Below are 20,584 nucleotides of genomic sequence, written 5' to 3' on the forward strand. Positions count from 1 at the left end.
TGGAGCTGCCCAACCAGCCCGGGATTAGGCACTGGCTCGGTGAGTGCGGAAAAGAAAGAAGGAAAGAATCGCTTCGAGTCGCTGCAGTCTGTAGGGTTTTCAGTTCAGCTGCAGATCACAAACCGTGTGCGCGTCCCACAGAACCGTCCCATCACAGCCGTCTCTCCTGCAGAGTCCAGATTTTTTTTTATTGAGTTATTTTCTTTCTTAAAAGCTGCTGGAAACTTTATTCAGATACTCGCAGCAGACGGCAAGACTTTAATAATGGGTTAAGTCCAAATGTAATGCTATTCTCAGGCTAAACTGAGTTTTTCTAGAACATAATTAAACAATTCCTTGGAGAAAAAAAAAAAAAAAAAAAGCAAGCAAACTTTAAGCTCGCTCTCCAAAGGATTAGAATCAACTCATAGCAGCAGCAGCTGTTGTTTGCAGAGTGCTTGATTGGAGCAGTTTCTGCCACGAGGACGTGTCCTCGACTGACCGTCTGTACAGGAAGTAGCGATCGTGGCTGAAGTGCACTGCGGATGGGAAAGCAGCGTCCACACAACACAGGATGGAATCGACAATGAGATAAATGAAGGTATCAGATAATCTGATAGACGACAATTCAGAAACAAGTCCAGCCTAACTGACTCTGCAGCTCTCTTTCAGACAATCTGAGTATCTGAAAGGTTGATTATTTGTCGCTTCAAATTGCTGCCTGACTCAACCTACACAATTGAGAGAGATCACATTACCCTAATTGCAAATACTGCATTTATAACACCATAATCTAAAATCAAATGAGCCACTCGGCTGTTGTGTTTGATTCCATCGGACGAGGCCGTCGAAGAGAACGTCAGGCGCTCCGAGGTGCACACGCACTCCAGGCGGCTTTATTCCCTCGCTAAATATTGCGCTTATGGGGATTAGCAGACTCTTCCTCTCTGTTTTTAGGATTACTTGTGTTTGCGATTGTGACGGCGGCGCCGGAGCGGCTGAGAGCGCGGCTGACGGAATTACGGGTGACAGATTTACAAGGATAATCTCCGCCAAGGGTCTGACAACGATCTGCGAGGCGACAATCGCTGAATCTATTTGTCCCGCTGCGTCGCAGACTATTGAAGGAGTCGGAGTTCCGTACGTGCGATCACTGCAGACGGCCATTGATCCCCCACTTTGAACAAAAGCATCCTGAAAAAAAGGGGAGGGGGCAGGCTGATTAACTACCCAACTCAATTTTTTCAGCCTTGGCCGGTGAGTCTCCTCACCATTGGTGGTCATTTTCTGACACCGGATCGGGTGTTTTTTCCCATTATCGCTGGAGCGCAACAAGAGCAAATAGAGTGTGATGCCTGCTGGTTGTTTTTTTTGGGGCTATTTAGAGATCAGAAACTGCGGCTGAAAAACATTGGAGGAATAAATCACCGTGGGAGGCCCGGCTCCCATCACGACCTATCAAATCACTCCTCGGGCTCCCGGGGAGAGTACTCTTTTAGTCTCAGCGTGGCTCTATTCTGGGAAGAGCCGTCGCCGGAAGTGGGAACAGGTTTGGCGTTATTTGACTGAGGGCCTAATGGAATTTGGCAGCAAATCACGGCAAAGACGCAGGGCCACTTTCTGAAATGTCGGGAGGATACGGCTGAGTGTTGCAGACTATCACTAACACAAATAACCAACTGTGAATTAGAAAGCACTCAGTCCCGGCTACAAACAATAGACTCCAAACCGCTTATGTTTTCTTCAAAGCCCCGAGGCAAGGTTAAACGTTTATTTTGCTTCTTCTGAAAGTTCTGCAGCAATTGAATGATCTGCCAACTGCTGTCAAAGGGGAAGGTTTCGCCCCCAAAATTGAAATTTCACCACTTTGCTACCAACCACTTGGTGGATGGAGAGAACATTTTCTAAGAAAAAAAAAAGAAACCGGCTATGACAGATTTTATCCTTAGGCCAATACAGCTGAGGCCCACTGTGGCAAAGCACTCAAGCACACAAAAACACAGCATGTTTCGACATTAGCCGTGCAGTGCACAGCCAACCACACTGGAAAACTCCTCGTTTCACTCTTTTGTGTTGGAGTCCAAAGGGTGGGTGGAATTCTCTCCATCTGTGAAACTCGAAAGCCTTTAATGGATTAGAAAACATTACGTGAACCCCTGGTAGTCAACACTGTGGTGACTGGGAACAGGGTGTAAATCCATGAATTTGGGTCAACTGCACATTTAAAGCTGGGATGAGCCATGACAGAAAACAGAGGGATAGATGGATAGATGGATGGATGGAGGGAGGGATGGCTGGCCGGGATGGTGGATGGATGGGAGATGGATTGATGGAAGGACGGATGGATGTTGAATGGGTGGATGGATGGATGGATGGATGGATGCTCAACTTAAGTGAGTCAAGTGTCAAAGTAAACGCAGTTGAAAGTTAAATTTCAACAGCGGGCAAACTATGCCTTTAAACTCTTCGACAGCCGCATTTCTGGTTGTAATAGACCAGACAAACACTTTCAGTCATAATTGGCCAAACATCTTTGTCGCCGCCGAGGTTTATTCAACCCGACAGCGCCGCAGCTGCAGTTTTTAATCTCTGCCAAGATAAACTGTCTCCTAATTACAGCGGCTCCGGCTGGGGGCCCCCTCGCCGCCTCTTTTGCGAGTCTCTCCAGCGCCAAACACTAATGCAGGAAAAGCGCAGCGCGCGCGGCAAATGGCCACTCATAAAGCAACGCCGCGTGTGTCATAAATGATAATGGCGGCACAAATTGGCCTGCTCGTATGCAGTTTAGCCTCTCAGGGCCTGGGCGGCCGCTCTGCTCTTCCCTCGGTGTGTTTACGTCTCCGTGCTACCTCCCAGCGCGACTGCATCGCCGCGAGCACCCGCAGATGCTTTTCCAGCCAAAGACCGCGTCCTAAAATGCCCTGCTGCTGTTACCATGACAACCCCGGGGGGAGGGAAAAGGGAAGGAAAGCAAGATATGAAAAAAAAAAAGGAAGTTAGGTCAGAGCCGGTCCAAACCATCTACCTCATCACCATCCGCTGGAGGAAAGCTGCAGCTGCAGCGAGTAAGAGTGTCTGTTTTAGCAGGCCAGCACCGCTACCTGCCTCCGATTGGTCATATCGGAAGATTTGGTTTATTTACAAACCTTTGTTTTATACGTGCCGGTGATTGCTACGATATGTGAAATCTATTTCAAGGGTGACTTATTATGAAACACTCAACTTTCTCCAGCAATTGCACGTTACTTTTCTCCGGCACGTGCGTTGATTCTGATGTGTTAACGGTCTAGAATCGATCCTGTCCTTAACTTATCCTTAACTGACCCTATTATTGCTGTTAGTTGTTAGCAAAAAGTTGTGTGTGCTCTCATGGTCTCATGCTCATTAAATTTCATCTGAGAGTAAACAAACACTGGATTTAAACCTGGCCACAGCAACAACGAGAATGAGAATGAGCACTCAAAAGCACCCACGCACAATTACTTTTTCCAAAAGAACGTGCTAAAGTGTGCAGTGCATTCGCACAGACATTCCTTCAATACGGACAATTTGACTGTTTTTAGTTTGCGGGTGATGTGGCGTGAGTGAATGCTGCTGTGTTTCTAAAGACGTATTTTGACCTCAGGCAGAAACAACGAGGCAGATTAAAGACTTTGGTCGGCTCACTGTGTTGTCCGGGATTTGTACCTCATGTACAATCTGCCCAGAGTGTGTTTAATCATGTGTTATGTGATTATGTCTTGTGTGATGTTGGGTTTGGTGCATGGATGGATGGATGAGATCAAAACACAGACTGGATCGTCCACTCTTGGGGGTGCATTTATCTCAATAAAACTAAATGAAAATTAATTTAATCGGATTTTTAAACTACTTGTAAAACAGTTGAAACCAATTAGTCACAACAAGGGGAAATTAATTTATGCATTGACAAAGCCACCAGTTTTGTTTTGTTTTTTTCTTGAAGTCCTGATCACCAAAGATCGGGCCCCAAGCCACGAGAAATGTTTTATTTCTGCAAATGTTCTGACCTTTCCTGCAGGGTTTGGTGTGGAATACCTCCGACAAGACGGGCTGCTGCGTGGCTTTTGCTTGCGATCAATGTTAATCAATTTGTCAGTCTGTTAGCTAATGACAAGCTGTAGAAAAATGTCGCATCCAGACCTCTTTAATTTTCTGATAATAGGAGGGCTGAGAGAGGAAACCTGGTCGTGTGGCTCCTTGTTCTTTGATTCTTTCTGTGCGGCTGATATCAAGGCTGTGTAAAGACGCCTGCCGCCTCCCTTCCTTCTGATTTATACCGTCAGGTGAATTTGATTTACAAACTGAGCCGTGACTGATCGCATTTGTCATGTTTTTCTATGCACCAGTCAAACTGTGATGTCCCCGAAGGGCTGCAGGGAACAATGAAACAATGGTAACAACAACGCATGTTGGTTGTTTCTCTACTAATTCATTTGTGACAGCAACAGCAAAAAAAAATACAACTGAAAAAGAATCAATTTGAAAACATGCTTGCATGGATAATCTGTCAAAAGTGATAAAATACTACTGAGGCTTTTTCCATTCTGAATTCCTGCTGATTTATCGAGAAAAGTTCCAACTTCATCTCTGGTTGGGGTGTGACAGGACCAGTCAGCAGGGATTTTAGTTTTTTTTGCACCCAACTTTGGTGTTGGCTTCCTTTTAAAAACGGAAGCACCTTCAATCTTTATACACAGTAAATATAGAGTTAATGAAAAAAAAAAACATAATTCTTGGGTCACGCCAATAGGAGGCCAGTGGCTGTTCCCAATGATTAACACTGATGCAGAAAAAAAGATGGACAGATGTGGCGTTTTCAAATGTTCCATATGGTCTCATTCCAAGAAGGACAAGTCCAACAGATTTGGGAAACATTTGGTCGGCCTCGTTGCCTCGCTTGACGGCTGCGCAAAGTGCAGGGCCGATCCTTCAGATTGGGTCAGTGGCCCTTGACTGGGCCCGGCCTTTTCAGTTAGTGATGAATAACTGGACGAAGGATATATGGGCTCGGCGCAGGTCTTTCTCTGGCCTGTCACTTTGCCACACCAGCAGCCGGTGCGACGCAGCCGTAGAACACAAGGGCCCATTAATCAAACGGCAAAGGTCAGGAGCTAAACCCAATTTGCCCGTGCGCTCTCCTTGTCGCTCACAAGAGTAATGAATATGTTGGCGGAGGATGGCGAAGAGCCCAGCTGAGAAAGTGTTCTGAGGGATTCGGTCTTGTTGAAAAATGTGAGATGGTTCATCTGTGGCCAACGCTTTCCCAAGAGGTGGCCGCAGTTAGCTCTCAATATTTCTCTCGCACTTTCTCTCCCTCTCTTTCTCTCTGTCTTTGAGAAGATGAAAGTGAATATAGAGTAAACACGACTCCCCTCTGATTCGGCATGAAGTTACGGAAACATGAAACTGCTCCGTAAAAGTCTAGGAGCTTAAATATACATCAAAAGCAGGGAGAATACAACAAGACACAAGCGTCCTCGTTACATGATATTGTTAAATAAAGAGAAAGCCGCGTCATATAAAAAGTCCTGAGTGTGCGTATATTGTGGTCATGTATGTTGTGGCTCTGAGCATTTAGTCACGGCAGACAGGGCAAATCCCCTGTTAATCTGCCGGCACTCTTTGAACTACGGTTATGAGGCGACTGCAAAAGGGTCTCCAGATTGTTGTAAACCGCTTCAGGCAGAGAAATAAGATCTAGCGTCAGGGTTTTGAGTTTTAGTGCCGAGCTGCCCCGTTGAGACACAGTTGGGGTGAGAAGGTAGAGAGGCCAAAAAGTTGAAATCACTTCTTAATACAGGAAAAGTACCCGATAACCAAGGGTTCAGGAAAGGACCATAGGGTTGCATGGATGAGATTGGTGTAAAATGGAGAAACAGAAATTACTTACTCGTAGCTTGACAAAAGTACCATGATTGTGCTTTTATTTCACTCATTTGCAGAAAAAGTACTTTGAAACAGGCAGCTACATTGTATCGCCACATGTCTTCAGCAGGGTCAGGGGTTGGGGTCAGGATTACGGTTAGGGAGTGGTGCACAGTGGTGGAACTAGGAAATGAGTAGGACCAGGTCATGGATTACTTTGCAAAAAGATAATGTGGATGTGCTCTGAGTTGGTGGTTTTAACCAACCTTACTACAGCTGCTAAAAGAAAGAAGCAAGAAAAGGGTGACCTTCATTTGATTGCAATATTCTTTCACACCCAAAGGAATGTCAAAGTATCACAGTTTGAAATACTATATTGACAAAAGAGTCTTGATCTTTGGTTGAACCACTTTCCATCTTTGAAACTCCAGAGAATGGAGAATGGAACACAGACTGGCTGGAATGTTTCAGCAAAGTCTACATTCAAACACAGAGGTTTGAGTTTAGAGGTTAGGGGTTAGAGGAGGTTAGAGTAACGGCAAGTACGGCAAACGACGTGGTCTGGATCAGTCTCAGGCTTCCAATGACATCATCATCTGCACTGTTAGAGTATAATTTGCTTGAAATCCAGACGAGGACAAGGACAGTAACGAGCTGTTGTCCATCATTGTTTATGTCAATGATTAAACTCGTCCACGCCGTTGATTGTGCCGTTGCCAAGGAGCCTCCAAAACAGACCCAGACAACAGGCGGCCAGTGTTTTCCAGCTGTGCCACGGGCCTCCTTTCTGCCGGCTGCACGTCCTTCACTCGTCTGGCTGTTTGTCATGCATCTGCAAGAGAGCGTCCTGTCACTAACCCCGGCTTCCGCTCGGCTCAGAAAATCCAATGACTTTCCCCTCATCCATAATTGAGAGGCCACGCCGGGTGCCTGGAGAGCTGAAATGAATTAGCCGCGGCTATTAATAGCCTTCTAAAAATACAGCCGCAGGTCTATTTCCAGGAGGCCCTCGGAGGCAAGGTGCTGTTAGCGCCCTTCGAAAATTGCTGCAGAAGCTCTTCGATTCTTTCATTGATGAAGAGGTGACAAACAGCTGCATTTAGGCAGAGGGTTTTGAGAAAAATTAATCACACACCTGAAGGAAACAGTCCAGCTCCATCCTCTCATAAAGAGTGCTTACTTTTCAAAATTGTCTCTTCGCTAGGGCTGGGCGGATCGATGTAAACATCAACGGTATCGATACCAAGGTAACTATTGGTACTGGATTGATACTTGCATGATGAGATTGACACTTTGATTGCAGTTTCTCCGGCAAATTACTCTAAATTCCTCACAGCTGGTCTCAAACTACGTCTAAGTTAGCAGTGTAGCTCTCTCTCTCGCCCACTCTCTCTCTCTCTAAATAAAAGGTTTGGTATCTACGTTGCTAACCCTGTATTTACGTGCTATCGAATCCCCGATATCGGCCACCCACACTCATCATGGCTCACTGTCGCGTTTCGCCTCGCCTTGCTTTATCCACCGACATCTCCGCACTCTGCTCTGCTGCACTGCACCGCCGGACGCCGCCCACTCGCTCTGAACAGAAACAAAAGGAAGATCATGACGGGGATAATGTGGGTGAGTGGCTCCCTAACGAGGCGGCGGCGCTTTTCAGCTCTAATGATCTAAATGAACTCGTCATCGCCTCCCCTACCCCGCTGACCCGCTGTAATTACACCTTTCATTAGCCATTAGCGGGGGTAGCGAGCTCGGGAGGGCCTGGATTGATCGGAAGCGGAGCGGGAACGGGGAGGGTCACCGGGGGTGATGTTAACGACACTGCAGAGGAGGACGGGTTGGTATCCGGGCCGGCTGATAAGGGCAGGTGCCTCGGAGGGGGGCGGCAGTGATGAGGGGGAGATAATGGCTCTGAACTGTGCAGAACATTACTGCGGTGAACATTATAAGTATCTCGGGTAACACTTCATATGGAAATTATATCTATAATCTCAATCTATGGCCTCATTCCACATGCATTAATAAAGACAGGTTTATTGTTTTAGCTCTATCCGGTGCACTAAAGGGCTCTGGGCGCCGTTGCTATGACTTTTTCTTTAATCACTGCTTTCAATCGCCGTAGGCGCCAGGGCACTGCACAGCTGTCTCTCTTAAATGGCTGCGATACAGTAGGCGTAACGTGGAAACGGCCTCTGTGTCCTCAGAACACCTCAGAAAAAAATAACAAGTACTTGAGATTTTATCCTCCAGCGCTGTCTGCAGCAGCTTGACTCCACCGTCGCATTTTGCTTTACAACTTTGAGAGCAGCTGGAGGCAAACTCATTTTTTATGTTTCCTTGCTAAAGTCTACACTCTGAGCTGTGACTCTTGACAACCCTCATCGTTTTTGCACCGCCAAAATCAACACTTAAACACTGGTGCATCAAAAACATTTGGTGCAAACGGCACTGAGTTTGCAGGGCTGATGGGACTCAGAATGAACGTTCAGTCATCTTTATTTGCAACCAATAGCAATGCAGCTGCTTGCATGGCCAAAAGTAATAGGCACACCTGTTTGCAAAGGGCCAATGTGTCGTGAATCCTCCTGCTTGCCAGGTTTGGGATAGGCAAAGTGGCTGAAGCATGTGGCGCCTCTTTGATAAAGTCTCACGGTGTATGATTTAGTAGTACTTACTGCTGAGAAAACAAATTACAGACTAATGCACCAATGAACTGATTACCTTGAACCAACATTATCAGATGTGATGTACTGAAGTACTCGAGGCACATCCACGATAAGAGGTGATGGCGCCATATAACATCTTTATTTAAATATATATGTAAATTATTCCAGATTGAAATACAACTGTTACATCCTTTTAGTGATGACCTAACCAAAAAAAGACAACTGTCCCACTTAATGTCGATAGGTGGCGTTGAGCGTCAAAGTTTGGGGTTTTAAATGACCAAATTATCCCAATATTCACCCTACACTCTGCAAAAACTTGCTCAAAGCCGCTATACACGACGCTACTTCACCACTAGAAGTTGTAGTTCTGCGCCACATGTGAACCAAAACAAACATGTTCCCTGCAGGTCCTCAGCAGCCTCCAGTGAAGCAGCACTGAACTTCATTAATATAAATGGGACCGTCACCCTTGGTTTTCAGGGAAGTTCCTGTATATACTTTTAATAAAAAACAACATCTTAAGCTGCCACTTTCTCCTTTAGGCTTTACATCACACGCTGTCCACCAGGTCCAAACTAAACAAACTGTGCATTTTGCTTTTTATTGCCGGGAGTGATAGAACCTCCTTCCAGCAACTTTTCACCAGAGCGAAAAACAACAACATTGCACTGCCTTACCAGCTGCTCGAGTAACAGACAACCGAAAGAGGAGCTGGGCCTGCTGGGGAAAGAGGCCTTTCATCATAACACTGCAGACCGGAGTAAACTTTCAAACACAGTGTAAACACTTTTCATGGGGAAATTTCAGACTTCAATGAGAGGTTTCACCAGCCAAAGGGACACTGCTGAAGGCAGCGAGCTCTTCCTGAGGCGTTCACAACGCTGACAGTTTTGGCAGAAAAAAGAGCCTCTAACTATCACGGGCAATGATGTACGAGAGTTTCCATTCTCGTCTGGCGTTTGAGAGGCTGTATACACTCAAGTGGAACTGAAAAAAAGAAGAAAGAAATAAATCTGCAATGGCAGCTTGTAAATCTTTTGCCGGTTAAGGCAAAACGTTTCTACAGTGGAGCTTGTGTGAGACGGTGTCCAAGAAAAGCAAAAAGGTCTTTTCAGCACCAGGTTCAGTCGTATCACATGACCTTGAAAGTCATAACATCCACAGAGTTCCTGCCGTGAGTCACGGGAGGCTTTGTCTGTGCTGTAATGCAACTAGAGACAGCTTGCGGGAGTTGTCGTCACTGTCGTTCGAGAATGTTTGAGAGCACCGCACCCAGCAGAGAGCGATAAAAACCCACCAGGGCACAAACTGCCGTCGAGGAGTCGGACTTTAGGATTGAAATCTTACCGAAAATGTCTTTTCGTGAAAATGTGTTGCAATTTAGCTGTGCTCTGTGATATGATGATTGCACCTCTGCTCTCACTTCAGTTAAAATCCAAATTCTTTACTAAAAGAAAAAAAGAAAAAAGAAAAAGAAAATCACAGTCCCGTGAAATGAGGAACATTCATTTGCTTCTTTTGTCTTGGCTTAGTCCAATAAATCACTGGTTTCACCACCAAGCTGTGAATAGAAGGCCAAACACGCTGCTGCTGCTGCTGCTTTCTGGAACCTTTGAGAGTTTTCTGGATAATAAATCACACGACGCCGCACCGCTGGGGTTTTGATAATGACTACATGTCCGAAAGTGGTTCAAATGTGGGATCTCAGCGAACCCACCAAAACAAAATGGAATCAATTAACAACGTTTCAACGTACTCAGCACAATTCATCAACTAACAATATTGTATATTGTGTCGAGACACTGTATGTTTTGTTAGCCGAGGTCTGTTGACACAGACTATTACATTGTCGAGATTATGATATTTTTTGTCAAAGGTTTGACGGAGAGGTGATTATTTAAAAAAAGGCAACTTCAAGCTTAGTTTGTTCGAAGTAAAACAATCTGTTTATATTACCCCCCCCCACCCCCCCACCATTTTCTACTTCCCTTTAAACGGCCCCTTTGTGGTTTCTCCCTGGTAATAACTGTGTTTATGAATCATGTGCGGTGCGGTAAATGAAGATTTATACTGCCAGTTGGTTCGAGCAGAGAGAGAAGCGAAGGCTCTCTGACATGAAGAACTAAAATACGATCCACTGGTGCCGTGACGGTGCAATTTCAACTCTGGATTACGACGCTGCTTGCATTTTAACAAAAAATAAAAACTCTCTCTCTCTCTCTCTCCCTGCTCTCATTACCGCTGTCACTCTTAAGTCTTGTGTCTGTGTTCCAAGAGCAATAAGGCCTCCAGGTTTTGGCTGCACGCGGCTCACCTTTCTCCGCCAGGAAGCCTTGATTATAAAATGTTGAGCGCCTCTTTAGTCATCTGTCGGGAATACCAGCAGCATGCAAAGACTCGGAATAAGAAACGGAAATAGCTGCGTGTGTGTGTGTGTGTGTGTGTGTGTGTGCGCGCGCGAGTGGTGAGAGGAAGGGGGATCAGCTCGTCTCTCCGAGCCCAGCAATTCTTTATCCTGCCAAAATTCATCCACCATGCCTTCCCTCTCCCTTAACTAAATCCGTCAGCTCTCTTACAATGTACTGACAGGCTCCCTCATTCAGGATCATTCGATTATCAATTCTCATTCCGCGAGGCGCGCCTAAGCTCGTTTTCAGATTTAGATCCCGGCCTTCCGGCCGCCGTAGATCACCTGTCACTTGTCACCGCTCGACGGCACAATAGGACAGAAAAAAGCATCGGCGGCCGCCAGCCAGCTAGTCAGTCAGCCAGCCAGAAAGAAATGACTTCATTTTATATGCTGGCACCGGGATTTATAACACAGGCGACAGAAAGCAAATAACTTGGGCATGTTCGCGCCGCGCATTAGCACAGCGGGCGGGAGGCAGGCAGACACACACACACACACACACACACACACACACACACACACATACAGAAAGACCCACACACTCCCTGGCAATAGTCTGCTACATCTGGAAAATCCCACCGACTACTGGACTGGACATTTTATTTTTATTCATTAATATATATATTTTTTTTTAACGCTCTAGCATTCAGCAGCGACCGTCTGATGTACTGCCATTGAAGTGAAAACCTAAGTGCTAAAAACTGAGAAGACTGGAGAGTCTCTTTGTGAGCAATCATACCTGTGTGTGTGTGTGTGTGTGTGTGTGTGTGTGTGTGTGTGTGTGTGTTTGCGCCTGCTAACTGTGTTTTTCCAGACTATGTTTGCCACGAGGGATCTCTCGCTTTAGCGATTAACATAGTCACACAGCTGAATAGGAGTAGAGCAGCATCACCGCGATAAAGCACTCAAGGAGGAGTGAAAAAAAAAAAAGACACAGCCAGCCCCGCTCGCAGCTTCCCTTGAAATGTGCCTCAAGCACCCCCCCCTCCCACCTTCCCTTCCCCCTTCTCCTTTTTTGCTCGCTCCCCGCCAGTAATGGTGCAATCGAGGAGATGTGAATTCATTCTGTGGCAGGGCCGGGAGTGGATTGAAGAGCTTCTCTCATCCCCTGTCACTCATGCAGCAGCCTGATGGGCACCCATGCTCTCCGGCCTCTCTCATCCTCCATCCTCTTCCCCAGCTGACAGGCATGCCCCCACCACCACCACCAACCCCTCTCTTCTATTACCCGCTGCGGTAATTTTGTGTCAGCTGACGGAAAAAAAAAGACCTATTTACAAATTTAACACCCAATCTTGACGGGCGACGCCGCGGCTGTCAGCGAGCGGGGCGAGGGAAAAAAGAAACCTGCCGACGGGATGGAGGGATGGGGGGGGGGCGGTGTGTGTGTGCGGGCGGGAAAACGTCGAGCTGCATCGATTTTCACAAGGCCTTAATTGAAACATTTATCCAAATCTGCGCCTCGCTGAATAAACGCTTCTTGTTTTCTGCCCCGTGAACAAATCCGTTGACTGCAAAACATAAATTTGCGAGGGAGGGAGTGCGAGTGGGAGTGCGGGGGGGGGAAGCATCCCGCTGAGGCGCAGATAGACTGTAATAGTGTTTTCTAAATGCAGCATCTGCACAGCTTTGTCTACAAACCATGCCCTAATGTTGAAAAAAAAGTGCTTCTCTTTATTTATCATCTCTTTCCGCCGCAGTGTTTTCATTTATCGGCACCGGAGGCAGACGGCGGGGTATTGATTGGATGTTTTCCTCCAGGGTTTTTTAGTGTTGTGGAAAGCTAGGAAACCATCAACTCTGGCGCAGCCCACCAACCCACCCACCCACCCACATAGAGAAGGCCCCGCCGGACCCACTCTGTTCTCCAGGGCGGGCCAGTTTGCCTCGCTCCGGGGCTCGGACCCCTTCTTGTGGCCGACAACCACTCACAGAATGGCAGCCGTCCTTAATCCAGCGGCGTGATCTCAACCTGGGTTCAAAGCAACATCTGCTGTCGAAAACACGCGCGCAGCGCTTCCATGGGGAATTTCTCTTCTCTTTTTTTCCGATTCGTCAGAAAGGCACCCCACCAAATTATGACTGCTGTCTCCTGTGTTTGTCAGGTTCGCAGGCGAGTGGCAAGTGTGTGTGCGGCGAAGCCCAGGGAAAAACATGTCAAGCTCTAATCCATTTCTTCCATTGATATATGTACGGCGGGCTTAACAGAGATTTAAATAATTCATAGCGCTTGGACTGCCAAAGCTCCGTAATCAGCTTGCGAAGCTCAAGGAAGCGGCGCGATAGAGTGCACGGGGAGACTGATTGCTCAGCCCACATGCATAATTAAGCAGAGGTGGGGACGGGGGGGGGACGGGGGGGGGCGGATGGTGATGGGTGTTTTGCTTTAGCGGGAGAGCCCTGGTTTGAGGTTATGGCTCGTCGGTCCACTCTTTCTGACTTGTCTACTGGAGCGGCCGCACAATGACCCTGGAGGTGTCACTGCGTCCCACTGTGCCATTAGAACACCCCACCACCCCTTCCTCCGCCCTCCAACTGTGAGAAGTGAGCATATCTGCCAGGATTTGTGGCGCCATATGTTTTGTATTAGGAGTAACTCGCTTGATTATCGCAGATGGAGCCGTTTAAAGCCTTATTAGTCGACGGGACGTGGCTTACGGAGTTTTCTCCCGCTGCGTCCCACAGCCACCACAGCGGACTGCAAACAGCTCAGGCTCGACTGCGAGATCCGTCCTCTTGGGGAGGCTCAATTTCTCCCTTTCGCAAGCAGCGCGAGTCCTCAGAAACCTGCCAGGCCCTGTTGGGTTCTCTCTCTCTCTCTCTCTCTCTCTCTCTCTCTCTCTCTCTCTCTCTCTCTCTCTCTTTCAAAAGAAGTGACGGATGTCTGTGACTCACTCTCAGAGACTTAGGTGGGCATTGTCAGGGATTGCAATGTCTTCCTGCCGCTGTGCTTGGAGGATATGAACATTCAAAGGGCGATTTGTTTTTGCCCGTTTCATCTCCGGGCTTGGATTTGAGAGTAGAAATATCTTTTTCTTCTTTTTTTTTTCGAGATGCAGACACCGTGTCCTCTCAGTGTTTATTCTGCTGTGTTCAATAGGTACCATGGCAATAGGAGGTCTGCACAAGGACTTGGAAGACATATCATTCCCGTGAGGTGACACTATTCTGAACATTGGATACAGTCATATTGCGTGTGATACAGGTGCTTATTTGCCAGTCCTATCCTATCTCCTCTCATCTGATCTCATCCTACCGTGTCCTCCATCTCCCTACCCTTCTCAAGCCAATCTTGTTCTACCCTTCTCTATCCTTAAGATCTCATCCCTTTATCCCATCACCCAAGAGGGTCGCTTTGTGCATCCTTGACATTGGTTCCACCCTGTGCATGTAAGTGTTGTCCAGATTCCCCAGATCCCAGCCCCTGGGCAAAAACGCCCCTGCAGTCTCACCACAGCAAGAAGATGCCGGGTTTTCTCAGACGGGCCTTTGTGCGTGGATGTTGCACGTTGTTCTTGCTTCATACATTCTGTGTGTGTCTTTCCTCCCGGTGGTCTGTTTTTCCCTGTTTGTCACGAGCCTAATTATCTCAACTGCGACCCTAATCCTCTGGTCCCCAAGGACTGCACAGCTTCTGCCTGATGCTATTCAGAAGAAGATGGATCACAGAACACATTTCCCGCTTCATCATGGGCATGTAACCAATAAAATATCTTCAACCTCTCAAAGCCAGTCCACTCCAGGAGGGTCATCTGCTTATGTTAAGTCGCCCTTCTTCACAGTGGTGGGCAGGTCATCATTAGGGTCAATGTCTTGTCATGATTCGTCTCCAGCAATCTCTTCTATGCTCCAAATTCTTGACTGTAGTTATGCCGGGATGACCCATGCTGACAAAGGAAAATCTGAATTCTAATCATGGATGCTGCTTTTGTTTTTAAGTTTTTCTTGTCTTTCTGCGCTAATATAGTCCATTAAAAATTAGCAACAAATGCCAAGACCCCCTCACCAAGGCGCCAGCTGTCACAACAATTTTCAAATGGCAGCTTTGTGTCTGCAAACCCTTTCCACAGGTACTTTGGTCCGAACGGAAGCTTGTCAGTAGTCCAGTGTGTGTCTGACCTTATCCCGTGTCCTTCCGCCGGCAGGGTCGCTGTCCTCGCCACTCAGACGGACCCAGATGGCACGAGGTGGCGGTGGCCAGAGCGAAGCCCTGTCTGTCTGCCAGACTGACAGCAGCTCAGTGCCAGAGGCTCATTATCAAGCAGCGGTGGCGGCGGCAGGCAGCAGAGGCAACAACAGCCATTCAAGCCTCCAGACGGCTGCATGCAACTGGCCGCACGCAACACGAGTCCATCTGTGACCACTTCATGTTTTTGGTAAGAGTAGAGGAAGCTCTGTCTCCGGAGGCTTTGGCTGCCTGCACAAACATTATAACCGATACTGAAGAAGCGCCCCGTGACCATCATCGCCAATGAATCTTTTGCAGAAATAACTATGGGGTTGGATATGTTGGAAGGCAAGCTTGGCCTAATTACATTAAGCTTTATTATTGCACAAAAATCTGCAGGGCTAAATTTGCTCTTAAGCTGCGTTTGCAGGCTTCGATTTCTCACGAGGGGGGTGGGAATGTTGAAGAAATCGTTACGGCTGCTCCACTGAGTTGCTCGGCGCCAAGATTATTTACAGCAAATTAGAAAAAGCTATGAGGCTTGACTCCCAGGCAACAAATGAGGGAAAAGGATGTTGCTTTGTTAGTTGTAAACTACCCTAATTTTGCTGCAGCGAGAACGGTACGCCGGCACAATGACGGGTCCTGATTAAGGACTTAAACTGTGACAAATCGTTCTATGTCCAAATTATTTATTGGAAACAAACAAACAAAAAAATCTTGGATTAGACAAAGACAGTCTACATCATTAGTGCAGGCAGTTTGATTTCTCCTAGACTCTCCCCTCTTTTATCAGTACATGAAACAAAAACGTGTAAGAATCTGTGTAGGTGGTGAGGCATACAAACAAGTATCCATGATTTATGATGCAAACAGATGGCGCAGTATGCAGAGAGGCTAAATATATTTCCATATCAAAAACAACAACAACAACATGCTTCTCAGAGCCAAGCTGCGGTTCTACAAAGACTCTTCAGGGACAGAAAGCCATTCAGAAGGAAATATAATCTCATTGGTTAAATACAGTTACTTATTTTTATAACATGGGCTCATTAGATCTGAGACAGTTCTGACTTTTCTTTTTCCTTTCACAATCCTCTGAATACAAATATAAAATATATATATTTTTTTTCAGATTACAATTATCAGTGGAATTAATCAGGGCAACTGTAAATTTTCAAATCTAATAAAATGATAATTTGTCAAACCGTGTTTTTTATTTTTATTGTGTTAGTTACAGCAAGCTACCTCTTAACTCCTTTTCGCACACTCCCACAGGGAGGATCTCACAGCTAATCTCCAAAAGACTGAAACGAGCATGAAAAGTCAAGTGTGTGCGTTAACGAGACAGACGGTTAAACATCACGTCAGCTGCTGCTTCTTCTTAGAGCTGTGAGTCTTTTGTCGGTCCTTTGATTAATGTTGCTACAAAGCAGCCATAGCAGCAGTGGCAGCAGCGGCGGCAGCAGCAGGATGATTTTTAATCATTGGGTTGTAAAAGCTTGCAGCAGCAAATCTTTCAACTCATAAAACTGACACTGCGGTTCCCTTTACACATCACTGCCTGTCTGGAACTGGTACCAGTTTTAGCCATTTCAAAGGAAACAATCAGTCTGTTGACATGCACACATGCAAACATTTCAATATTATTCCTAAATCATCACAGGATATGTAAAGTACAAAAGATATCTTGGTTGGACATTCGGCCTCATTTTCAAATATTGGATTTTTGGATCTTTCTCTCCCGTTCAAGGCATTGTTGCTCTGTGCATGTGGAACTTCTACCACTTTTTCCTCACCCCCTGAACTACCTATTATATGCATGACACTGCCGCAGTCTCCGTTTGTCCCCAGCAGCTGATGATCACGACACCGGAAGCCGGAGAGTGCAGTCCTGCAGGGGCCTGCAAGACATTCTGTGGGTTTCTCTCCGTTCTCCATCAGTGAACTCTCTCTCTCGGCTCTGGAAGATTTCATTTTCATTGGGCCGTCAATCAGAATATCCATTTTTTGGGGGAACCAGGGCAAAACATGGTCGATTGGGGTGTTTAATGTCCCCTCTCCCTTGATGACAGACTTGGCCCAAATCACGGTTTGCATTGTGCAGATGGCCACGGTGGACCTCTGTCGCCTCGGCCATGTGCTCCATCTTTGTGCCATAAAATATAAGGCCAGTGTTTGTCTACTCCGCGCTGCAAACTGGCACTTTGCAGACTGTGGGCTAAGCGTGAGTCACCGACAAATCCTGGCAGGAGCATTTACTCCTCAGAGGCTGCTGATGATGTCAGCGCGGAGGCGGGCCAATCAGTGCGAGACCCTCGGAAAATATCTCCACACCGTGGCTCAGATGGGTTCCCACCAAATGAACCTGCGATTTAGCTCATTGGAAGGCAGCGACTGACGTCACGTCCAACGCTAAAATAAGAAATGTGTAAGCATGAAAAGGGACCTGTTGACACGAGCGCAAGAATGCAACAGCAGTGACACACACACACACACACACACACACACACACACACACACACACACACACACACACACACACACACACACACGTGTGAATTCTGCCCAGCTGTGGAGCCGTGCAGGACTGCAGCTGAGTGACAGGACCCGAGGACCATCCTGTCCTGCAATAACAGCTTTTCATAATCATACTCGCGGCTGATAATAACCTTTTCAGGAAGGGGGGCTGAGGGTGGCGCAAAAATAATGAGGGCTAACAAAGGGACATTCACACAAAAATACACAGATACACACACACAGCTGGAACCCAAAATGCAAGGGGGCAACAGTGGCTGGAAAACACGATCGTCCTATCAACCCATCCGAGTTGCAACAATTGTTGTGGCCGAGTGCAAGTCAGACATCTAATAATCAGTCATGGAATTTTGTATGACGATGGTATCAGTGCCCTTTGTGACATCACAGGATTGTTTCCAGAACTGCATGTTTTGTTCTTTGTTCTTTTTTTTGCAAACATACTTTCTGAAAAGTGGAGTTGGCAGAAGACGTAAAGGATAAACTGGCTGACCGAGACTGTGGTTAGAAAACTTAAGGGACCTTTAAAACCTACAACAATTACCAATCTCATCAGATCAGACGCCGCCTGCTCTGTGACCACACAGAGTCACTTTCTCAGCACTCGCTCTGCGGGGTCAATGCTGGGAAGATAATAATCACACGGTGCAAAAAATAAAAATATGTAAAAACCCACAGCCAAAAAACTGGCCCCAAATTGAAACAAATTGGAAAGCAACTTCAACTGCAACAACACAATCACCAGGATCGCAGCCAGGCAGCATCACAATTAGGCATAATGATGGTGAAACAGCCAAGGCCAAAAACACAATTTGTAGGAGTTATTCTTGCAGAAAGTCCTTTATTTTTTTGAGTACTTTTTTTTCTCCTCCGCACACTGGCGATCCTCGCCGCCGCCCTCCCCCCTCCGCATCCATTATGAATGAGGCTCCTCCTGGTGCTTTAATAGGCGCCGCTTTCATCCACACAGAGCCTCGACAACTTTGAACTCGCCTGTGCCGCCTCACCAACGGTCACAGGAGCACAAACGGAGTCTCTTTCGCAGCTCCACCGCCGGCAGTTTACAGAACATGCTAATCTGCAAAGAGTAAATGTGTGTTCAGCAGGTCTTCATTAATGAAAAGGCACGAGTGTAAAATAGACCTTATGAATATATTATTCTGTATGTTAAAAGGCACGCTCGGCCTCGAGGCACTTTGCAGCAGAGGCACACACACACACACAGGCAACAGCTCTTTGTGGTTAAATTTATAGATGACAGAACTCAGTCTGCTTATGAAAACCGAGCGGGCTTGGCCGCACGCTGTTTTCCCGCAGAGCCGCTGCCACTGGGCGCTGGTGGTGGCTGCTGCCTGTTAACGGCTCCCCTCCGTCCAAAAGTCAACATCCTGCTCCGGCCGGAGGAGAGAAATACCTCCACCGGCTTGAGGGATGGCTCCCTCCTGGAGGAACCGGCGGGGAAGTCGAGCGCAGACAGCCACAGACCTCGCTTCTTCGGCCCCTCCCACTTCATCGGCCCCGCCTCCATCCTCCGCGTCCGGCCCGAGAACAAAGAGGGACGTGGAGGTTTTTTTCTTGTTGTTGTAACATCTGAGGAATTCATGAGGAGATCAGTGTCTTCCAACATGTGAAAGGCCTGCTATTGATTGCGAGCTTGTTTTCCGTCCAGCGCAGCTTCATGCCTGGAATATGAAGTCATGACGAGCTCTGTGTGCAGCCACAGCAGGGATAACTAAAACACGTGTACCTTTTTTTTGGTTGGGTTTTTAAGTGTATGTGTTTTTTTGTTTTTTTTGTCTGCGTTCAAAAAGGACGGAACACGGGACGTAAGCTCAGTTTGATGTTTCGTCTGCAGCGGCCGTGTGGCTCAGACAGGAAGGTCATGAAAGATTGAGGACAACTCGGAGCAGTTTAAAAGGAGATTGTCGTCTTCTGGTGTAGGAGCAAGGCGACACGGCCTCCTCTGTCAAGGGTCTGATTTATGAATTCTTAAATTTCTTGTGAGTTGGAGGGAGGAAGTTTTGGAACATTCATTTTAATCTGCCGTCTGTGCATCTGGCCCAGAGAGTCCTGGAGGGGAGCAGCTACCAAGAGCTCACATTGACAAGTTAAAGGTCCCATATTATCCAGATTTTCAGTTGCTGTTTTCAGGATATTTTTCATCTCAGACTTTAATAAATCAATAATCCCCCCCCAAACTTGACAGAGCTGCAGAAAACTGCAGAAACTGCATCTTTAGTCCTCTATTTACAGCCTCCTGGGTGTTGTCGCTACACATTACACTGGCCAATTCTCAGTTGCATATAGACGTAATGTTGACGTTGAGTGTTGTCAATGTCGATATTTTCGCTGAATGAGCAGGTGAAGTTGGTGTCATGGTTGATGTGAGGGAAGGGGGGGGACTGGAGGGGGTTCATGCTTTTGCTTCAGCTCTCTCTCTCTCTCTCTCTCTCTCAACTCTGTTTCTTTTCACACGCACCAGCAGTCTGATCGATTCTTGCAGAGATACACAGGACGTGTTGATATATCTTATTAACATTCAAGGAACTTCAACCCTGGCCCTTGTTTACATCAGAGACAAATTGTGCTACTAGGACAAGTAATACAGTGTTTATTCCTATTTTGGGGAAGTGCTTTGCTGTAATAATTACTACAGTAACATATTACTGTAGAACACCGGTTGGGTCTTCCATTTCTCAGCGGTACAACATGAGAGGACTGCGGACTGAGTGAATGCTCTTATTTTTAAAATAAGAGCTGAAGGTTCAAATCCTCCATCCCAGAAGAGCCGTGGGAGGGACGTGGGCCTCGTCCTCGCTGCTCTGACTCACGTCCGCAATGCTCCAAACCTGTGTCGATTCCTCCTGAAGAACTCGGCTGCGGCCGAGCCGGATGACGGATCACTTTCAGCCAACCAGGCGTCGTCTTCAGCAG

The sequence above is a fragment of the Nelusetta ayraudi genome, unplaced genomic scaffold, assembly GCF_046127955.1.
Source record: "Nelusetta ayraudi isolate G7.1 ecotype Tasmania unplaced genomic scaffold, CSIRO-AGI_Nayr_v1 ptg000092l, whole genome shotgun sequence".
Classification (NCBI taxonomy): Eukaryota; Metazoa; Chordata; class Actinopteri; order Tetraodontiformes; family Monacanthidae; genus Nelusetta; species Nelusetta ayraudi.